The 24,685-nt window shown below is 35.9% G+C and overlaps 1 pseudogene across 1 annotated transcript; it reads right to left on the bottom strand.

The window, feature by feature from the left end:
* Positions 1-5,042: 5,042 nt before the first annotated feature.
* LOC308615922 (dual specificity protein kinase CLK4-like) lies at positions 5,043-22,861 on the bottom strand (annotated as a pseudogene). The gene is made up of 14 exons: positions 22,710-22,861; positions 21,878-21,943; positions 17,792-17,878; positions 17,431-17,566; positions 16,291-16,381; positions 15,826-15,892; positions 12,754-12,870; positions 12,495-12,661; positions 12,194-12,288; positions 11,814-11,943; positions 8,968-9,050; positions 6,074-6,153; positions 5,261-5,351; positions 5,043-5,183 (listed from the first exon to the last, which is right to left on the bottom strand). The product of its transcript is annotated as a dual specificity protein kinase CLK4-like (transcript).
* Between the last annotated feature and the right edge of the window lie 1,824 nt (positions 22,862-24,685).

Genomic DNA, 24,685 nt, shown 5'->3' with positions numbered 1-24,685 from the left:
CTGAGTGCGGGCTTTCTCTAGTTGTGGTGCACGGGCTTCTCACTGTTGTGGCTTCTCTTGTTGCAGAGCACGGCCTCTAGGTGCATGGGCTTCAGTAGTTGCAGTGCGTGGGCTCAGTAGTTGTGGCGCACGGGCTTAGTTGCTCCGTGGCATGTGGGATTTTCCCAGACCAGGGATTGAAACTGTGTCCCCTGCATTGGCTATTAGATAACAGATATTATCCCTCAGTAATTCCAAGTAAGGAAGTACGGTTACTTTAAAGTAACTTACTCCTCCAAACACAGAGAAGACCTAGGACTAAAGTTGAAACCATGCTAGTAAGAAGTCTGAGCTCTTTTAATTCATTGACCTGCTACCGCAAAGAATTTACAGACAGGTAAGAAATGAACAAAAAGGATTGGGATGCTTCTTTGTATTTCAATTTCAATCTACAGGCTTGACTAGATCCAAGTTCAATTTTTTTTGTTTTAAAGGCAGTGATACCCCACAGGTGCTGTGTATTTCCTATTGCATCACCTCAGACGCATATCAACACATCTATCTGGTTGCCAACCTGAGGTTCAGCCTGATCCCTTCATTTTAAAGTTCTCCATCAGTTTTCCCCTCATGGTTTTAGCATCCACTGATGATTGGTGCCCAAATATAGTATTTCATAAAGAGTAGCAACACAGTGTATTTCTAACATCCCTTCTGTATTTATCAGAAGGAATACTATTAAAAAACTTCACTATCAGTTTACAGGATAAGTGGGGACTAGAGGAAAGGACACCACTGCAATGAAATATTGAATATGGGAAATTCTCTAAAGACAAATGACCAAGTTTCAATTAGCAAAGAAATAAAAAGAGGAGAAAAAGGCACATAGTGATTAAGAGATCTGAGACAAATTAGCTATGTGTGGACCCTGACTCGGTACTGATTCAAACTAACTTAAAATAACTCTTTAGACAATCATGAAACTTTATAGACCCTACCAGATAAGGAATTATTTTGTTAGGTGTGATACTCGCATTAGAAACTCATGGTGAAAGATATACAGTACAGAAATATGGATGAAATGGTAAATGACATTTGTACTTAAATGCAACAGGAAAATAAGTTGGGGAACTGATGAAACAAAATTTGCAAAATGCTTTTGATTTTTTAAGCTGGGCTATATATATTTAGAGGTTCATTATTCAACTTTTGCATTTTATTTTTAAAAATCACTAACATAAAACTGGCCGCAAAGGCTAGACTGGCCAAGGAGTTGTAAAGCCAACCCGCCTTAAAACTTTACCTTCCCTCTATGAAAATATGGAAAAAATAAAACCAATTAACCAACTAATTGGATCAACTCTTTTAAGAATTAAAATTGTTTCTACCTATTTATTTGCAAACGTGCAATCTACTAAGCCAACAATTACTGATGCTATTAATACTGTTAATGACTCATGAATTCTTCTGTTCTATTTGGAAAGGTTGCCTTTTTTTGTTGTTGGCTGCTTGGCATGTGGGATCTTAGTTCCCTGACCAGTGATTGAACAAGTGCCCCCTGCAGTGGAAGCAGAGTCATAATCACTGGACCACTAGGGAATTCCCTGAAAATGCAGCTTGTTAAACAAAGTACTAGATGTTCACATTTACAAATTTTTTAAAACTTATTTATTTTTGGCTGTGTTGGGTCTTCATTGCTGCGTGTGGGCTTTCTCTAGTTGCGGTGAGTGGGGGCTACTCTTCGTTGCGGTGCGCAGGATTCTCATTGCGGTGGCTTCTCTTGAGGAGCACAGGCTCTAGGCATGCAGTCTTCAGGACTTGCAGCACATGGGCATGCGGTCTTCAGTACTTGCAGCACATAGGCTCAGTAGTTGTGGCTCTCGGGCTCTAGAGCTCAGGCTCAGCAGTTGTGGCACACTAACTTAGGTGCTTCCGCCATGTGGGATCTTCGCGGACTGGGGCTCAAACCTGCGTCATCTGCATTGGCAGGTGGATTCTTAACCACTGTACCACCCTGGAAGTCCCTGGATGTTTAAATTTAAAATACCTTACTTGCACCAAATTTTGTGGGAATCAGAAATTTCAAACTGGAAATGAGTTAAAAAGCCAGGCCACTAACTGACAAAGTGTTTCTTCATTCCAGGATGTCAAGGTAAGTTTAAATATAGGTTATCTGCCTATCTACTTAAAACAGAGTATATTTTCAAATTATCATACCATTTTAACCATTTTGATGGTTGAAGCTATGTATCAACTACTAAAGAAAAACGTGAGAAAAATGGAATCCAAGTAATTAAACTATTAGCCATTACATTCATTTCATCCCATTTCACAGAACCATGAACAAGAATCAAACTGAAGTTTTTAACTCAGTAAGGTGTATTATCACAAGAAGGCACAATGCTAGAATCTAGGATACCTGAGTTTAAGTCACAATTCAGCCGCAATTATTAGGAGTCGTGGCTGAGTCATTTCTAATTTCTCTAGCATCAAGCCCTTCAAGATTATTCAGAGGAATAGTTTTCATTTGTACATACTACAAAACTCCACTGGGTATTTTTCTACTGTCAACTGCGTAAGTCAATTTTATTCGTCTACTCCAAAAATTTTGATGAATGCATGGATGAGAACATCTGAGCAAATAAGCAGTAGCAGAAAACACTGGAAATAACCTATTTAGCTGCACTTTTAAAACTAGGTTTGACGTCAATGGAATTTCTAGAAATAGTAAACTATGAGACATCAAATCATGAGGGAAAATACCCAGTTACAAATGATCCATATTTATACACTGGCCATTCTAAACCTTTCTTGTTAGTGCTGTAGCTCCCAACACTGTCAAATAAAAACCTGGTGCTTTCAGAAATTGAGTCCAGAAGTACAAGGAAAAAGGCAAATAAGAGTAGGAACCTGAGAGTTCACAGAAGATGGGAAGGAAGGTTAGCAGGAGACACTCATATGATACCAGAGGTACCATCCTCACCACTAAACTTTTCTTCTATCCTACCTAATTCACTGAAGTTTCACTTTAATTCCTAAACTTCCATGAATTAGGCCTGGGAACTAGCAAATACCCTTAGTGAAGAATGTAAATACTTTTCAGCAGGGAAAGGGGTTAGCAATCATTAACTTCTTAGTAAGAAAGAGTGTGGATATTTTTCTTTCCTCCTATATCTTGAGATCAGCTACTCCAAAGGAATGAGTTTCTGATGGGGGAGAAAGTAAACATTAATTTGGGAACCTGGAGCACTTGTAGGGAAAGGTCAGGAGGCTTCGGTAGTACAGTGGCACTAGCAGTATGGAAATGGAGAGGAAAATAAAGGATGGCTGACTTCTTAATCTCTATAACGAGATTGCTGTGTTAAGGAAAAACCTTTTCTTTACATCAAATGCTCCTTTAAAAAAAACCTTATAACATATAACATAGTTGAACTATATGTGGACTGCATCAGAGGCCTAAGAATAATTTAGGCAGTGATTCTATGGCAAAACTTATTTCAGCTTTCTTAAATTCCTAGTCAATGTCAGGAACATAGCTTTACTATATGTGCAAATGCTACCAGCGGATCATGTAGAGAAACCCACTTGGTATCACCATTTGTCATACCAATAAATTACATGCATTTTATGTTCAGAATGCAGATGAAACTCAAATCTTTGGTAATGCACTTCAGAAATGGGAATACTTTTAACAAAAAACTTTATCTGGATAAGCAATCATGAATTCTACAACAAAAAAATTTTTACCTGGCAGACTGATCAATAGTTTTGGTGTTTTTTTTACTAAATTATCATTTACCATTGTTTGTTTGTTTTTTGTTTTTTTGTGGTACATGGGTCTCTCACTGTTGTGGCCTCTCCCGTTGTGGAGCACAGGCTTCAGACACACAGGCTCAGAGGTCATGGCTCACAGGACTAGCCGCTCCGCAGCATGTGGGATCTTCCTGGACCGGGGCACGAACCCGTGTCCCCTGCATCGGCAGGTGGACTCTCAACCACTGTGCCACTAGGGAAGCCCCTACCATTTAGTTTTTCATGTGTAAACAGGTAAACAGAAAAAAATACCTACAGACAAACAAAAAGTTCATTATGTTAACCAATCAGGGTCTGGAAATTTCTGCAGTTTTCTTCCCAAGTGTTCTCTGAACAAATCATCTTTTTTTTTGTTTTCCAGTAAACAGTAACATAAATACAAATTGTTTAATAATAGCCATAAAGTCTCATAGGCTGAGGTTTAAGTATTTATACTTCATATGGTAAGGAGACAGATATTGGACAATTTCTAGACTCCTGAAGATTTGGCATTAAAAACAAAAACCTCAGTCATCAGAATTCCTATTTCTACGTTTGTGACTAACTACATAAATAACCATTGGAAAACAGGACTTTCCAAGCTAACTTTCCAGTTAGACTTTAATCTTAAACGAAGTGTGTATGTGGTTTTATTAACCTATTACGATGCACAAGTTGGATGTCTTTCCATGAATGCTACTTACCACCACTGACATCAACCAATGAAACAGAACACAATACTTACAATTTAATGAAATTCCAACAGCAAACAGTTCCTATGGGTTTTGGTTTCTAATACCTGCCTACTTAAAGTTAATAATACTTATTACCTGTTCAACAATTACAGAAAAATCTTTTAAAGTTAAGGAAAGTTTGAGGTAAATAAAGAATATTCATTTAAGAATGAAGTAGTCAAGATTTCCTTTTACTCAAAAAAACCAAAAAACAAAACACAAAAATCACTTCCAAGAGTCAACCTCCATGTACAAAAAGGCAAGATCAATCACTGGACACAAAGGATATTCCAAAGGTCTTTAAAAATGGTAATTAATCTCAAAAAAGGAAAATTAATTTTAGCTTTTATATTTCATTCATTATCAAGACCATATTTGCTTAACAAGATAATTATGCAATTGATACAAAACATACAGCATTTACACTTAACTGTACAAAATAATTTAAGGTTTATAAAAATATTAGAATGTTTAGAGTTGACTGACACAGTCTTAAATAATCTCTTCTAGAGAACTATAGTAAGACCACTGATTTCCATTTTATTTCTTTTTTAATAAGTCAAAGAAAGGATGCTGCAATGCTTCATCCAAGGTAATTCTTTTCACTGGATCATAGTCTAACATTCTTTGAATCAGGTCAAACAGTTTCTCATGTTCTTCATCATGACACAGCATAAATTCCTGAGGGGAAAAATGACTTTGTTTAAGAAAGACAATAAAAAATAGTTAAAACAGGTTTTTTTGGTTTTTTGTTTTACCTTTAATGGTTTGCAGTGTCTCGTAACATATCTACCAGCAGAACTATGTTCCTCCCAATCTAGCTGATTATGAAGAAAATACTTCTGTTTCCTATAGGAAAGAGAAGTCTGGATTAAATTTCAAGAAAAAAAAAACCCAAAACCCACATTCTTACCCTGCCCCCACCAGGGGATTGGGGGAAAAGATGGAACCATAGACATCTCTATATATATACATAAACATACAATTACTAAATATCTCAGCAATAATTATATTGGATACCTTATATGGTATTTTTCCTAATCTTGTACCCTCTGAAGTTTTAGTATCCCACCTAAGTTGTACCATATGTGAAACAATGCCAGCGTCAAAAACAGAGGATCCTAGATCCATTCCTGTAAATTCTGATTTCACTAGATCTGGAATGGGGCTAGAAATCGTTAACAATTCCCTGGATGACTTCTGCAGTGAAGCTATGTTTTGAAACCACTTATAGTATTCTTGTCCAAAGACGTACATGTGGTTTGCAACAGTCTGGAGTTCAAATTTAGATAGGACTCCAAAATCAAGCTCTTTTTACTACTCTATGTATTATTTTTAAATCAACCTAGGACAACATTTATGCAGAGGTTAACTTGAGTATAAAAACACCACTTTATTTACTGGATCACAAAGTAAATATTGCATTATTTTTCAAAAACTTGACTTCATGAAAAAAAAATTCAAAATCTACAGTCTTTGGAATAAGCAATAACAACAAAGATGGCTTTTCTATAGTTTGAGTATAGGCCACTGCATGTACCCAATAAGGACTTTAATCTTAAAAAGCATACCTTGTTTTCTGAATCATGTGTGTTGGTATGGGTCCTAATATACGTTCCATCATTGCCAGGTGTTTTTTACTATGATGAGTCTAAAAAAATAGGAAAAAGAAACTTAGCACTTTCCATTTCCCTACATGCACATAAAAGGAAAACACAAGAAAACAGTGTTTCCAGGACTTCCCTGGTGGTCCAGTGGCAGAGAATACACCTTCCAATGCGGGGGACGTGGGTTCGCTCCCTGGTCAGGGAACTAATATCCCACACGCTGCGGGGCAACTAAGCCTGCCCACCACAGAAAGAGAGCCTGTGAGCTACAAACTACAGAGCCCACACACTCTGGAAACTGCACACCACAACTGGTGAGAGGAAACCCACGTACCACAATGAGAGAGAAGCCCACGTGCTGGAATGAAGACCCAATGCAACCAAAAAAAAAGTAAATAAATAAATGTTAAGAAAAAACCAAGCAAATAGTGTTTCCATAAAAGGACCAGATTAGACAGCTATACAATTTATACTACACTCTACTTCAAAGATGGAATAAAACTGAATGAGCTACACTGATTGTCTGATTTCTGAAATGAATTGGTAAGGTCTGTATAGCTGATTGAGGAACAACTTTTTAAGTATATTTTACTGAAGTACAGTTGATTTACAATGTTCGAATAAGTTGTTTAATGTAAAACAGAACAGTTTTTCCTTATTTGTATTACTTGCACTGTTTAACTGAGGGATGACTGGGAAGATTACCAAAAACCTGGCTACTCATTTTATCGGTTGCTTAACTAACCTCCATTACCCAATGGATAGCAACTTTGTAACACTAATCCTAGACAATAAAAATACAGTCCCAATAATTCTTACAACAACCTTGAGCTAGGAATGTGGGAACATAACTTTCAAAGAGGTTAAGATACTAGCTCAAGCTCATATAGCTCATCAATGAGGAAACCTGAGCTATGAACCCAAGTCAAAACTCATATTCTTAAATTACACAGTAACAGAGCTTTGGCTAAAGTAGAATAAATTGTTAAACTAAATGGTACACTCCTAAGTGGAGGCTGGCAAACTTCTTCTGTAAAGGACCAGATAGTAAATATTTTAGGCTTGGATGGTCACAGATGGTCTCCACCACATATTCTTTTTCATTTTTTAAAGCAGGCATCAGATAGGATATAGTTTGCCAATCCTTGCTCTGAAGAGCAGAGTCTATGTGCAATGCTTTTTAAATCCATTAACTACTGTGCCTAGCACACTGCTTTCAAAATGTTCTTAATTCATGACAGGAATAAATAATACAAGCTCCATTATCTTCAAAAAGTTCCTTAGTTGAAGACTATTTTGGAGGGTGGAATTAAAATATAAACAACATCTCACACCAAAGTTAATAATCGACGCTTAAGATCTCAGAATGATTAACAATCATAAAACCATCTGAAGGATTTTATATGTGTCAGAATGAAGAAAGCATGCACTGTGCTCAACTTTTTCCTTGACCCTATAGCTTACTACCACAAAACCAGACACCACCCCCTAGAAATGTCCGACAGCTATGTTCTAGATATCAAACTCGTCTACAAACTCAGAGTACTTTTAACAGATCTCTACGGAGTAGACAGAAGTTTGGTGAGGTGCCCCATAGCAGTGAACACATATATTCTGCAACAGCCACCTAAGTGACTTATAATTCATCACAGCTTCCTCCCTCCTCATCCTGCATTGCCATAACCTCAAAGCAACCTTGACAGTATTAGCCAGGAACTTCCTAACCACCCTCACCCCATCCAACAACACACCTTGATCAAATCACAACCCTCTTAAAGTTCTCCAATGGTTACACCACTTGAAGCTTTCAGGACTTTTAGTTTTCCGACATAAGCAAAATTATGAGGAAAACAAGTAGAGACCTAAATAACATTTTCTCCTTTTTGTTCTGCCAAGTAAGCCAATAACTATTATCATTTCATAGAAAGAACATTTTAATACCAAAAAAAAAAAAGAGGAGAGATAATTTCTAAATGAAAGCCAGAACGGCAACCCTACAAAATCATTTTCATTTTAGACCGGTCTACATTTGGAAACCACTGACTCCTAGGATAAAACAAATACCTTTCTATGGCAAACAAATCCACTATGAATCAGTACTTGCCTACTCACACCATTTTCCTATTTATCCAAGACACTCCGGCAGCACTATTCATCCTTCCTCAACTAGAGTAGCTTCCTTTATGCCTCTTGCATTTATGAATACCATTTCTTCCTGATATGGCCATCACACACTCTAGTTTTCTGACAAACTCTTACTCTTCCTTATAGCTTGGATTAAACTCCCTACTCCTCAGTGATGCCTTCTCTAAGGAAACTTAACTGTTCACCTTTTCTGGGTTCCCTTCTACATTGTTCCATTATAGCAAGTATCACATTGTACTGTACGTTATCCCATGTCTATTCTGTGTATGTCTTCCTTGAGGAGAGAGATGCTGTCTTTTCATTTTTATACACACAGTGCTTAGAAATGTGCCTAGGGTGTCATACATGCTTAATACATCTTACTGTTTCTGAATTCTTTTAATAAAAGTGCAACATAACCAGAGCTGAATTAAAACTGACCATAGTAACACTAATGTAAATTTATGAAGGAGCATCACAATAAAATGGATCATATGAAGTCAATATGGACCATGTGTTTAAAAGCTCCACATGCAGAATGAATTATGACCATTCACTGAGAGTATTTCATTCAACTATGGTTTTAGAGAAGGATGACTATTTTGCACATGGAAGTTTACATCTTAAGAATAATGACACTATGGCAAATTTCCAATATGGAAACAAAAACTTTAACATGCCTTTAACATTAAAGCTCATTATGAATCAGTAAGTAACATTTACTAAATACATACCTGAAAGACTGTGAAACCAAGGTAATATTCAATAAGAATGCAACCTATGCTCCAAACATCACATGGCTGAGACCAACCTAAAGCTATTTAAAAACAAAACCAAACATTTTATTATGCAACCATTTTTAATTGCCAATACACAATATCTTTTCCTATGTGGGTGCTCTCTTTATATAGCCCATTTAGGAGAATATGATAGTAAATTCAGGGTTTACATTTTTAGTTTTATACCAAACATTATTCAGTATGCTTTCAGAGTCCTCCATATCCTTGTATCAACTTACAGTATTTTAACCTGGGGGAGGAGGCATTTTATGGAAAGTAAGAGGGGTTAGCAAATATTCCATACTCTCTGAATTGCTTGTGCAATGAGGAGCACTGTTATAACCACTTAATGGTTGTTCTATGAAATTTTACATTTTATTAGTGCAAACATAGGTCAATAATTATCCTCAGAGTGTAATTACTAACCCCTTATCAATTACCATCAGCTTGATATCTGAGTTTATTTCTTCCATTAAAAGAAATAGTAGTGTCACATAAATTATGTAAGAATTATAATGGATATTATAAGCAGTGTCACCCATAAGCAGAATTATACAGATATTTAAAGTTCACATAGAGAGGTATCTATATATGTACTTTCAGGTTGTCTATACATGATCATATATACTTTCTCCTTCAGAATTCTCAATAGTAACATTATTCAGAAAAGAAAAAAACACCTAGCCTTAAGTCTCTATCTAATTAGAAAGGAAAAGAGTAAACCATACAGATGTTTTAACCTTTTAAAGATTAAGTTTTTAATAAAAAAATAATGTACAAATAAAACGTACTTTAAAAGACATTTCAATTACTTTCAGTAACATTACTGAATTTAAAGACAAAGGAAGAAACAATATATTCAAGGAACTTGACTATGATTTAGCCATTTTTGTTAACCCTCATGGTACTTATCACTTGAACAAAAGGATAATGGAGCATGGTTTCTACTTACAGTAACACATACAAAATCTGCAAATGATAGAGCTTGGATCTAAGATGAAAGTTTTCTTTTCCAGCCACTCCTGTCTCCCAGTCCAGCTTTCTCCCAAGTGACTGTAAACTACCTCATTCTCTTATGGCTCAGCTCTCATACTCTTTGGAATTTCACATCATTCACTTTTACCAACTTCTGTTTACTACCAACACCCAAGTCATGAGACCAACTGCCCTCCTCAGTGGTGGCACCTGACAACATCTTCCTCTTCAACCTAATTCTGCCTTCATCCTCAGGAGTAACACTTCACAAACACACAAAGAACCCTTCTAATCTTCCCATCTGTTCATTTCTTTTCCTAAACACCAATAACCCCAATTTCAGATTTATATCAACTATCCCCAGCCTGGCCACACATGGGACTGTATTATTACTAGGAATCACTGTATCTTACACAATCTAGGAGGAGGCCATTAACTGTAAGATACACCACTGTTTTATGAACCAATAACCAAGAAAAATGCCGTTTTGTCTTATGTTTCCTCACATGTTAAAATGTGGAGAAAAATCTTCTTCTTAAAATTGATAAAACACAGCAAGTTATCTCTTTTTAAGCTCTGAAAACACCTCTCTGTCCACAATCTCTTCCCACACTCTATTCTTTTACCTTCATTGCAGCCTTCAGTCCTCAACCATGAATACATTTTCTAAACTACTGCAACACAGCAGCTTCTTTCAGACCATACTAAGCAGAAATCCTAGTAACATCACTCTCAAAGATGAGCTCCAAACCTGTGCTATCCTATGTGGTAGCCACTAGCCACATGTGGTTATTTAAATCGAAAAGTTTAATTAATTTAAAATTCAGTTCCTCAGTCACACTGGCTATACTGAAAGTACACAGTAGTCTACGTGTGGCTACTAATGGCTACCATGTTGGATAGTGCAGATATACAACATTTCTATCATCATGGAAAGTTCTACTAGCCAGCACTACATACTATTCTTAATTTCCTGTCCCTTTTACTAATTCTTTACTCTAGGTAAACATCATTAGTTTGCTCTCACACTCATATTCTCAACTACCAAGTCCTCTTAGACAAAAGGTAAAAAGTGGAAAAGACTGATTCCACAAAGATGTTTTACTATCCAACCTCGATTGAAACTTACTTTTGGTGAAGTAATATGCTTATACCATTTAACTATCTCCCAATATCACCTGATCTGAATTTTTCCCACTGTCTCCAAGCCCCCAAATCCACCTCTGACTTCCTTGCTCTATCAACATGACTCGGTCTCGAACTTTTCAATTTTGAGGCATAAGATGCGCTCTCCCTCACTGAGTTCCCTTTTATTAATATTGAAAAACCCTGCACCTTAACTAATTTTAATTTCCATGCTTTCCCATGTCAAAGATGATCAAAGCTCTCCTCTTAGACTAGCCCCTCTTTCTTCTCCTCTTAACCTCCATCCACCCTACATCTAGACGTCTGCCAGCCAAATCTTTAGCATTTTCCCCAGCACCATGCTTTGTGATGAGACGAAAAGAGGTCCCCACATCACTTCAAAATCACACTGCTGTCATGGACTTAGCCAATACAGCTTGTTCTCTTATGATCTTGTAAGACTGACTTGTTCAAAAAGAACCACCACCTGGAATATCTTTACAGATGATATCACATTTTTCCCACTCAGGAAAAATATTTATAGCAATGTCCAGACAGCTTTTATGAAAACAGAAAACATTTTCTGTACACTGCTAAGAAAATTACAGCTATCCCCCAACTACCTGCCCCCCAATAAAAGCTATAGAGAACAAAATATCTCTTTTTCAATTAAAATATCAGGAAGTCTGGTATCTACTAACCCAAAATGACCTCTGGAGCTCTGTAATGCCGTGTAGATACCAAAGTGCTATGATGTTCATCATCGTATGTTGCACTTCCTAAGTCAACAATTTTGATATCTGTGTTTTTCAGTGTGCGTTCATCACGTTTCTAGAGATACAGTTAAGTAATCACAAAGATCAATAAAGATATGAAATATTTTATAGCACTATCCAAAAGGCTTGCACATGAATTCTCTTTTTGATTTTCAAAATAACCCCATGAGAAAGGCAAAAGATTACCCTTTTTGGGTTAAACGTCAGGATATAATAAGCCTCAAAGGTAAAATTCCTCATCCAAGGATCACCAAGCTAAATTAATTTTAAAGACAACTACCAAAGTTAAAACAAGTGTAACTTACCATTTTTGAATTATACTTGACTACATAGTCAGACTCCACAAATAAAATATTTTCAGGCTTCAGATCTGTATGGGTTAATTTATTATGATGCAAAACTACAAAAGAACAAAAAGACATTATTAGTTTCACTTACAAATTTAATCTGTACCGGGGGAAAGGAGAATTAGTAGTAGAGGTAGGGATCAAAAGTGGTTTCATCTTTACTTGCAACGTGCATTTTTAGTGACAATGGTTTGATATGTTGCTTGTCCAATAAAACCTTTAATTTACTGGTATTTAAAAATTTAACAAGTATACTTACAATTTATTGACTGACAGATCTGATATGCCATTTGCCTGATATGGTCAATTTGAAATGGCAGAAAGCTATTTTCTTTAATGAAATCATAGGTACTAAGTCCCAGGAGTTCGAACACAATACAAATATGACCATGATGATCAAACCATTCTAGCATCCGGACACATCGGCTGAAACAGATCAGAATACAAATAATTCAGTTCACAGAAATCTGATTATTTCATGTAACATAATGGATCACAGTTCCAAGTTTATTACTTACAAGACATTATTGGGATCAGTACTATTTAAATGCTCTAATACTTCGATTTCTGAATGAGCTGCTTCATGATATTGTCCCATATTTTTTATGATTTTCACTGCTACATGTATGCCACCCCTTTAAAACAAAATGAAAATGGTAAATGTACAGAAGGGCGTTGAAGACATATATCCTCTAAAGCAGCTGTCACCAACCTTTTGGGCACCAGGGACCGTTTTCATGGAAGACAATTTTTCCATGGTTGGGGGGAGGGTGTGATGGTTCAGGTGGTAATGCAAGCTATGGGGAGCAGCAGATGAAGTTTCACTCGCTCGCCCACTGCTCACCTCCTGCTGTTAGGCCCAGTTCCTACCAGTCCACGGCCCAGGGGTTGGGGACCCCTGCTCTAAAGCATCATCTTGTTAAGTACCAATCACTCTATGCTATTTTCCTAAATAATCTTTCAGGGTATATTATAGCAGATCTATAAACATTTTTTCAAAACATTATGACAAAATATACATTATACAGAGTGATGATTTCTCTTAATACTTATGAACATTAATGTTTGTTTCCAAAAGTTTAAATTTACCTAGATTTTATAAGTAGTTTTTTTAAAAAAAGGATAAAAATATAAACCTTGAACATACTACTGCTGAAAACATTTACTCATTCACCAGGCTAGAGAGACTGTGCCAGATGTTGCATTGGAATCACTGTTAAAAAGAGCTTGTCCCATGTACCTCACAGACTAATGGAAAAGACAGACACTTGAACAACTTATCATAAGGTTAGAAGTGCCTGGTATAAGGAATAGAGAGAAGAAAGAGCATAACCATCAGAGTTAGGGGAGCTCAGACTTCCTCAGAGAAGAAAGACAACTATCAGTTTGTTAGATAATTCTGGCAAAGGAGACACCATCAATAAGTCATCAAGCCAAAAAAATGTTTAGTGCATTCACTGATGCGAATAGGTATAAATAGCAACAATGTATGGCAGCGTGTTTTAGACCGGGGCATCTGTAGTACTTCCTAAAAAGTGCAGAGGGAATTCCCTGGTGGTCCAGTGGTGTATGACATGAGCTTTCACTGCCGTGGGCCCAGGTTCAATCCCTGGTCGGGGAGCTGAGATCCCGCAAGCCACGTGTCATGGCCAAAAAAAAAAAAGCTGTAAATGATGTTGAGGAAAAGGATTTCCAAATCTTCAGCTTCCTTCTGTCCTCTCTTCTAAACCTGATCTTCTTGAGTACAAGCCAGCAGTCAACCCTGCATTTTTCACTATGGCCTTCCCACATTACAAAAGAGAACCCCATGCACGTGAAATTAATATGGCAAGGTTTGTGCACCAGGCTGTTTATAAAAAAGAAAAAAAATTCTTTGAGGCAAAAATTTTTCTAGTGGCTGGATAGCCAACCTATTCCGAACTCATTTCTTTTGACAAGGTCCCAATGAAGTTGTGGGCTGATATATAATCATCAAAATAAATTTTTAATGATTTATCTCCCTATGATGTATAGCATATATCTCAAGACTTAAAAGAATTACTATAAAACTGCTGTGACAAAACTTCTTCTACTCTCATCTATTTCATCATACGGACAAGTTTTCTAACTGCTAATATGCTATAAAAATGAACAGTGCTAATAGCTATAAAAATGAAAAATGGATAATGGTGTTAGCTAATGCTACTATAGTAATCATATTGCAGTATATAAATGTTTCAAACCAACTTTATACACCTTAAACTTATAAGCTTTCATATTACTTGTCAGTTAAAAAAAAAAGAAAAATGGAAACTTAATGTTAAAACAGTAAGATTTATCTATGCACACAGGAACTCATTTTTTAAAGGCCCCAACCATCTCAATAAAAGATATATTTTCAATTACATTGTATGTTTTAGGTCTAATAAGTATCAAAATTTGTAACAGATTTGTACTTGATCAATTGAATACTATTCATTGGAATATCTCAAATACTCAAGTCTTGGAACCTCAAGAAATTTTTAAAAGACCTAAATGGGACAACTAGTGAAATGTGAACCAGGTTGTAGATAAGCTGGCAAAACTTGAAAATACATATAACATGTAAAAATAGAGAATGATTAAACACTGTAAAATGTTAACATTTGTGGAATCTGGGTGAAGAATATATGGGAATTCTTAGCAACTTTCCTAAGTCAAAGTATTTCAAAGTATCTTAAAATTTTACTTTATGTTCACATTTTTGTCATAGAGAGGAAAGGGTGATAATAAAAGACATTTAGGATAATATTCTTTATGAAAAGTGAAGTAAAAGTTAAGTTCAGATAAAAAGTTAAGATAAAGCATTTCTAAGTATTCAAGAAAAGTTTGTTCATGGATGACAGGAGGTATCAAGCTGTTGTATTTAGATTCCCCCAAACATATTTAGAAAGAGAGATATGTTTTTTAAAAAAATCAGCATTTACAATAAGCTGGAAATTACATCCTCAACTATTTTATGATGCAAAGTTGAGATGTCAATTTAGAAATGTGCAGTTTCCACTAAACTGTTTTAAGACGTTCACTTACAAAAAAACTTGCAACCGCAGAATAGAGATCCTAGAGGAAAACATGAAAATGAAGCAGAGAGGGTCAAATAACAAAAAGTTTAGTATAACTCATTAAAGAATCTGGACTTTATTCTGTAGGCTTCAAGTAATATAATTTATTTATAGTTTAAGAAGCTAACCCTAACGTGCAAATATTACCCTTTGGAAATAAAAGCTTTTGAACCAAGAAGATTAGACATGCTAATTTATTGTCTCTGCAATTCAAAAGTAGGGTAAAGCACTCCAAATCTCTTATAGAAAGCTAAGGACCTAAGTTCTGGGAAAGTCTTCACTTGAACACTGACATTAATTTCAATGAACTCCATCTGATAAACATTTTCAGCATTCTTGGTCAAAATCCATACTTATGGTAAATAAATCATACACAGTTCAAGAACTTTTGAATACTTATACCTCCCAGGAAAACACATAGCTACCACTTAAATTCCATTTCATCTAAATTATGGATCCTTCTCCACCAAAAATATCAGAATGTTCAAAAAAGAAAAACAACAAACTTACATGCCATGATCAATGCACTCTACAACTCTGCCAAAGGCCCCTTCTCCCAAAGTGTTCACGATTTCATCTAAAGTGAGGGGGGAGAAAGAAGTGTAAGTACATGAGTACAAATTATCAGTTATTCAAATAATGAATGCTTAAGTGTGGAATTTTTTCAAATGCTCTCTATTAAAGCATAATTAAGGTTCCAGCACTCAAATTATTTTATTTTCAGCTGCTACAAAAATAATTTAGATAGAGCTATCTTTCTTGCTCTAATCTCAAATTCCACTGATTATTTTGGAACTTTAGAGTGGAAATATTTAAACTCTATAGAAAAGAAGAAATACAAAAGAACAACAAACAAACCCACAAAAAACAAAACAAAAAAGCAATGAAGAGTTCTTTAGCCCCCCGCTGACAAACTATTCTTAAAAAGATTATTCTGTCTGCAAAGTTTAAAAAGTGTTGAAAAATATTCTATACATCTTGCTCTTAGAACGTCTCCACTTTGACAGATCAGATGACCCTCCTCATCATCCTCTATACTCCTGGATCTTTTCCTTCGGTGGCTCTTCTGGAACGGCAAGTGGGCAGCACCAAGATCGTCCAGTCAATCAATATAGCAGAGTGAATTCAGGGCAGAATATGCAATTCATTCAGCGGGGAGATATCCAGGCATTCAGATAAGAACCAGGCCACGAACAGTTGGCAGGAGCAATTTCAAATTCAGTCCCCAGAAATTCACAGGACACAGTTTATGTTACAGAAGAAAAACATGGCAAGATTTTCAGATAAGTTACTTAAAGTGGCAATAGAAAAAACAACACAATTGTCTCTAAAATACTGACTTAATTGAAGTCTGAAATTTAAAGAATGCAATGTCATGATCTATTAATCTCGTTATAAAATAGCCTATGCTGTGAGTTGAAATGTCTAGTTTGGCAGGAAAATGTTTTAAAATGTCAAGATTAGTTCAAATTGATACTGAGCAATATTTTTAAACATACTTATTAAAATAAAAGGGGAAAATAAAGGCTAATGTCAATGTTTGATCTAATCAATGATAGTTCTACTGAAGAAAACTTGGGGAGGAAAATAATAATTCATAGTTTACTGCAAACAAGTGAAGATTCATGAGTGTAAAAAAAAGGCAGGCTTTCTGGACAATAATTTCCCCTTCAGCACCCACTTTCAGAGCTCCAATGGAACTAATTGCAGATTGTGCTATACACAGGGTAAGTATCCACCAGTGCAACTTTCTACATTTGTCTCCAAGTACTGGGAAAGGGGTTTCTTTTAAAGTAAAAAATGTTTAAGATGAAAGAAAAGATGGGTGCTTCATCTTTTCATATGATTATGTTATAAAAGATAAAAATATTTTTAACATTAAAATCAAGAACCTCATGATCTCGTCTGCAAAAAATGAGTAAATGTGGGCAAATGAGGACTAACTAATAAATGCAGATTAGTTGTAAGAATTTGGAAGTTTCCTTTAAGGATTCAAGTAATATAAACACAATTATATTCATATAGTATTATAAACTTTTTCAAACGTATTGGCTCAGTAAGAGCTTTTACACACAAATAAGTATCCACCCAAAATAAAAACAAAATCAATCATACCGAACGTGACTGATTACTTGAACATTGTCTATTACGCTTCTTTTTAGGACTGCTTCTCCAGCTTCGGACAGAAGATTTACTGCAGTGGATTCGATAACTGCTTTCAACGTCTCTGTGATAACGTCTAGGAACATATCTTTTGCAGTAGTCATTTCTGTATTCATCAATGTTAGGAACATATCTTTTGCAGTAGTCATTTCTGTATTCATCAATGTTAGGAACATATCTTTTGCAGTAGTCATTTCTGTATTCATCAATGTTAGGAACATATCTTTTGCAGTAGTCATTTCTGTGTTCATCAATGTTAGGAACATATCTTTTGCAGTAGTCATTTCTGTATTCATCAATATTAAGAACATATCTTTTGCAGTAGTCATTTCTGTATTCATCAATGTATCTCTGGTCCCGATAATATCTCTCATTCAAGAACCTTGCTTCTAAATAATGACTGTAAACACATTACAGGATTTAAAATTACTCTCTTCATTCTAGAACATTTTAACGTTTAACCACATTTTAACGTGGTTAAAATAAAACATTCTCTCAAGAATTCCTGGTTTCAACAGCTAACTCAATAAAAGAAAAAAATACAAATTGATGAATTAGAATTTATACTTAACTCACAAAACTTAAATAATTTTACTTTAACCAACAAGCAAATGGGTACATATATCTCTATTAATATATACTGCTATGAAGGAACAAACCTTGGGTCAAATCATTCAACATATTCAGTGTTTACTTGATTAAGTGTCCCTTTACCTTCTGCTGAAAGTTAAGACCAAAAATTCACAAAACTGCTCTTCTGAAATTCATCAATCTTATGATATATGCATCTGTAACTAAGCTCTCTTCCTTTTTGCAGAGCCACACACAATATGAGGCAGGCAAAACAGGATTCCTTTACTTCTTAATGTAAGTTAGGTATCTCTGGCACACAGAGTTCTTTCACAAAAGGTGTATTAGAGCTAAAAGGAATCTTAAATATATTTCAGGCCTTTCATTTTACAGATGACTACACTGAGATCCCTAGAAGGAAAACGATTTGCCATGGTTGTAGAGCACATACTAAATCCTATTGTATGTGCCAGTATTATTATACACACCACCTATTCCATCTCCTCTCCTCTATTTCGAGCTTCCTGTATCTTTCTGAGAAATAGACAACACAGTTTTTGAAGGCTGCTTCATGTGCCAAAAATATCTAAAATATATCCCCCTCAAATGAGAAAAGGTTCTAGTAATTGCTTGCTTAGGATTTCCCAACCCCCTACTTCCCTTTGCATTTTGAATTTCCTGTCACTCCTGCTTGTGAAATAGACAAGAATTCAGGGAAAACAGCATCATCTGGTGCCATAGTGCTTAACTTCTTTTATTTATTTATTTTTTTTTTTGCGGTACGCAGGCCTCTCACTGTTGTGGCCTCTCCCATTGTGGAGCACAGGCTCCGGATGCACATGCCCAGCAGCCATCGCTCATGGGCCTAGCCGCTCCATGGCATGTGGGATCCTCCCGGACCGGGACACAAACCTGCATCCCCTGCATCAGCAGGCGGACTGTCAACCACTGTGCCACCAGGTAAGCCCCATAGTGCTTAACTGCTGAATCTACAGATCCCTTTGAAAATCTAATTGAGAGGTATGGACCCTCTCCCCTAAGAAATGCACAAATGCGTAAACAAAACTTGGCAAGGAATTTCAGAGATCATGGACCTCAGGAAGTCAATGGATTCCAGTTAAGTAGCCTTGATTTGATGGAAAGAAAAAGACAGAGTCAACTGACCCAGTTTCCTGTCCCCCTCTCTACCTGGGATGAGTATCCTTTTCAACAGTGTGAAGATTCAAGAGGGATGCACATGGAGCACTGAGGGAGAGAGGGGACACCTGCCCAGTCAGACACACCAGCTAAAATAATCCTGACAAGCAATGGAGTGACAGATGTTAACTAGACTGCCCTCACTAACCTCGTTCTTTTTCCAGAATATGTTGTCATTCTTTTTTCTCAGGAGGCTGGTTTATGCAAAAATAAAGGAGAAGCATCTCTTAAACTGCTACTCAACAGGGCTGGCATCAAATCCAGGCTGGGGAGATGCAGAAACCCCCTTTCCCCAGTGTCAGCCTTAAGTTCTAGCCATTGGAGAACCAACTCAGGATATTAGGGTCTAAATCTGGGTCTAAGTCAGGGATCTGATGAGTTGCTTGGAACCGTTAAGGGAGAGATCTACAATACGTCAAACTAGAAATTACCATACTCTAAAGGGCATCTGTTTAATTCTGTAAGGCATCCTTCCCATAAAAGTCTAAAATGTATCGGAAAACTCTAACACTAATAATCCTTAGCTGGACTAGTGCATGAAATTAGAGCTGCTGATAATCCATAAATAATCTATAGAATAACAAACATGGAGTGAAGTAATACTATGAGGATAAACTAAAAAGATGAGGACCTCTTCAGCCTACAACAACCGAGCCTTAGAGATTATATAAACAAAGTCTACAGAATTATAAAGGCTATATGGACAGAGTGAACAGGATGAACAGACTGATTGAATTTCTAAAAATAGTCACTGAATGTCCAGTGAATATTTCACTGTAGTTCTTTAAAACAGCCAAGACTAATGAGGCTATGGGCATTCGTTTCTATTTCCACACAGGTCCTGTGGAAGATAAAAAATATATGAGGCAAAATCCCTGCCAACAAATAACTGTTCAATTTGAGATTACTCACACAAAAATAAAACAAAACTCAACCATGCAGGAAATGCCGAAAGCCTGGATATGAGTGCTTAGGAGAAAAACTCATAATGCTTAAAATGGTCAGGGAAGATTTCGTGAAAAAGAAGGGAAGAGTTGCATCTTATAGGGACATCAGGATTTGGATAAAGTAGGAAGTAGAAGTGGTGCCAGGAAAGAAAAATGGCATATGACCATCTTACATTTATAGAGTACTTTTAGCCAGAAGGGTTTAGAGATGAGTTTGTCTACATGTTACTTAGGAAATAGTAAGTAGACAATTTCAGCAAGAGCAATTTTCACATAGGGGAACATAGGCAAATAAATAAGCTGGGAACAGATCATCCAAAATCTTGCATGCCAGGCTAAAGGGCTTAAAACAGTGTTTCTCAAAGGGTGGTCTGTTTATTAACAATATCGAAATACTGATTTTTTAAAAATGAAGATCCCTGGACCCCAGGTCAGATTCACTGAATAATCTGGTAATATGCATTTTAAACATACCTCCAAAGTGATTCTATTCACACTAAAGTTTGAGAATCACTGGTTTAAGGCTTGATACTCTATGTTACAACAAGACATTTAAGGATATAAAATGTGTTCACAGTGTTCACAGCCACATCAGTCTTCCTGTGTAGAATTAACTGATTAAGCTTGTAGGAAGGGAGCAATTCACAGGCTACTTACAAATCAGAAAGAAAAGACACTCTGAAATATATAGGAAAAAAGGTAAGATAATTGATATACAATAAAAGCGCTGATAAATCATAAGAAAAATATGCTTTAATAGAAAAAATAGGCTAAGAATACAAAAATAATGTTCACAATCAACTAGACTTCAATTAAAAAAATATTCAAGTGTTCAATAAGCACATGACAGAGGACAAATTCAGCAGAAATTTAAACATTCAAATGAAAAGAAAACACTATTCTTGGCATTTCAAAATACACAGGACTAGTGACAGCATGTCGTAGGGAGTGTAACTTGGTACAAACTTTCTAGAAAAATATGTGGAAAAATATGTGAATATGTAGCAAGAGCCTTATAAGAGTCACACCCTTTCACTTGAAACTGTCCCTTCTTAGAACCTATTTTCAGGAAATATTCAGAGGCAAAGATTTGTATACAAAGATATTTTTCAGAAGAAATAACTTTACATCCAAATGAGGGACTAGCATCCTACCAAGAGTACCTTCTTTATATGCTTCTGTATTTTTCATTTTTTTTCCAATAATTTTACAAAAGAAAAACTCTTATGAAGATTTGAATCTTGAAAAAGACTATTAGATTACTCCAGATTACGGAGAGCAATTACCACCAGACATCTCTGGTGCCAATATCAAAGAAGAAACTATTGGCCTAGTGGTTATTGCACTGACTCAGTATCATCTTGATGTGGTTAATTGTGAATATGAATAACTGTTCATCATTCATATCACTTCCTTTCGACACATACAATGCATAATAAATCCATGAATGGTTAGTACTATATGTTAAGGCTTACAGAGTATTTTGTAGTTATCATAATATAGGGTACAGATATTCTTGTATAATACATTAATTAGCTCAGGTCATTGAAATCCTGGCATAGATTCTCCCTCTTCCCTCCATATGATAGTGTGTGAAGAATGATTAGTCTGCACTGATTAACAACAAGCTCACTGTTCTACAGAACAAGTCTGTTTTGCCATGGAGAAGGAAAAAAATTGCATACTGTTTTTTAAATAACGCCAGTTGGCTAATTTAGAAAGCAATCTGGCAAACAGTCCCAGTGGAACATCTGCACAAAACAAGGAGAAAACATAGAACCACCAAAAACAAATGAGAAAGGGAAATTAACGGAGGACAGAATGAAAGAAACTCTATTCACCTAGGCTTTGTTTAATCATTTAGGAACTTGAAAAATTCCTTCAATTCTATATAAACGTAGTACCTCCAAATTTTACACTGGTAAGAATACAACAGAACAGGACACATGCCATTGGAAATTTTTAATGAGGTCCTTCTTACAACAGCCAAGCTTCTAAAAATCCCAAACATATCCACTGGCCTTATCTACAAATATAACCTGTAGAATACAGTATAAGCAACTAATCCCCAACACACTTTAACATTCTCACACACCACATGCTATTTTTCCATCTGGATGAACTCCTCCCGACCCTTCATTAGCTCTCATTTGTGGAACCCTAAATAAGTGCCCCAATGTACAGCTCTCCCTACTACATACAAGTTAAAGGCACTCACTGGTCCTTTAATCACTTACTTAACTTTCGTGTGTCTCATTTCCCACAACTATATTACTGGCAGCTGGGACTCCAGCAACTGTTTCCTACAGCTCCCAAATGTACACAGATATGTGAGAGTAGGAACTCTGTTCTATTCACAGCAGTGTCTAGCATATAAGAGGCACTCAGTAAATATTTTCTGAATGAGTATTTGTTGACTGATTTATAAAACAATCTGACAGATGAAAGCTATATAAGCTAATGACAAGTCATTACAACTATTAGTGTTAAAATGGTACTAGTTCAAGCGTAATTTACCAATAAGATTCTTTAAGCTGGTGATGTGGTTTACAATGTCTGTTCTCTTGTGTACTACTGTGGGATCTCCTTTTCCGTTTGTGACTTCCACTGTAGCTTTCATGTCCCCAGCTTTCTCTGTTATCCCAGTCAGGGCAGTGAGTTCTTCTGGAATGCCTCATCTGTTAATGGAAATGAAAAGTGAGTTGTGGAATTTACAGACGGTTATATTTAGTAAATAAAATATTTCACATTAATATTAATTAAATAGAAAAAAACCAGCACATGGGGTCATACAGGTTCTAAAATCTTCATAGGTAATGGTTCCCAAGGCATGGAGGCACTATCCCACTGGTATGTCAGATGATTCTAAGTGGCATACACACCTAGTACTAAATGATAACACTGTGAGACCTTAATGCATTTTCTTTTCATTCTTCTGGATAAATTCTCAGCTTGGTGCATATCTTCAACTAACACTTGCTAACTGCCATTTTTAAAAAAAGAGTCAGGATTCAGGCTTACAGCATTCAGTAGACAACAATATCTAGCTAGAAATTAATAACTTTTTTGGTTTTATTTTTATCATTACCTTCTTTCTATGGTAAATTATTACTAATCTCTTAAGTTATTGATATAGTCAAATTATTAAGTTATTGATGTTAACTTTAAATGTGAACTAATTTAAAACAAATATCACAAGTGTCATGCAGCTTTGTTGAAATACTGTAATACAAATAACTGAAGTCAGAGAAACACTTAGGGATAGAATATAGGAGATGACTGTTTATTTTCAGATCATCCTGCAACCATTCTTAAAATTAAACATATTTGCTGTAGATCTGGGGTGACTGAAGAAATGAACCTATAAGGATGAATATGGTCACACTGAAATCAGATAATTGTGACAATTCCTTGGCTCCAACTACATCCTCACAGGTTCCATTCAGGATCAGGATCTGTGTTCTAACAATGTCATCCCATTCTGCCTCTTCAAATCTTAATTCTTTCACAAAGCAGTCAAGTTTTTAACAGTGATGTCCAAACTGTTGAAGAGGGTGAGGTTCACAACTCAGCAAGGAGCTGAAAACAGGTAAAATGGAGCAAAACCAACTTAGTTAACCTCCTTCAGTTAGCCCAAATGACTCAGTAACAAGCAAACAAATTCAAGTAAAAAATTTAAAAGATTTCAAATGAATTAAAAGACTTTAAAATGAGGCATCTCCTGGGAGGTATTCCCTAAGAAAATGTAGGTATCATGCCATCAGGGACCGAAGCCACCAAATATTTAGATCTTTTAACTCACTTCTCTTGTTGATTCTTAGGTCCAACAAAAATCCTAAAACTCTAGTCAGGGTTCTCACTGGAAATTGATAAGTGAGCATTCTGATTTACATAGTCATTTGAATATGGGAAACTGAAATAAATGACATTACAAATTAACCTGAGCCAAAAGACCATCAGAAAAGCCATCAAAAAAATTATATTTCTAGTGGAATTCTTCTAACCCTTCAATTACCCAAATTATATTTTAACCACATAGGAACTCTTTAAAAATGTTTAGTTAAGCATTCTTAAATCATAGCAAGCAAAATTACAACATCTGATGACTGAGGTTTATTACTATGATTATTATAATGCATTTCTTGCAAAACACGTGTGCCTGCTTCAGTTTTGTTTTTTTCCTTCTACTATCAGTAGGCCATAACTAGCTCACCAAGGCAGAATTCTTAAATAACCACAGTTATCAATATGCAAGTATTAAAATAAGCATCTTGGGAGAGCCAAAGGTTTTTATTTCTCTAGCCAAGTTCATTACTTTAAATTTAATTCAGCTGTTAGGAAGCTGTCCCCCCCCCACCACCACTACTGTTCAGAGATATTTTCTCAGGGGGCCAAGAGAAGAATCCCAGATCCAGGTTATACAGATTAGGTTCCTTCGCATACAAAAAAAAGAAAAACTATCTAGAATTATCACACTATTTCTTATTAACAAA

Source organism: Mesoplodon bidens, assembly GCF_964165515.1.
Source record: "Mesoplodon bidens genome assembly, chromosome: 4".
NCBI lineage: Eukaryota > Metazoa > Chordata > Mammalia > Artiodactyla > Ziphiidae > Mesoplodon > Mesoplodon bidens.
The sequence above is the reverse complement of the archived record's forward strand: the minus strand, read 5'-3'. Positions and strand labels throughout refer to the sequence as shown.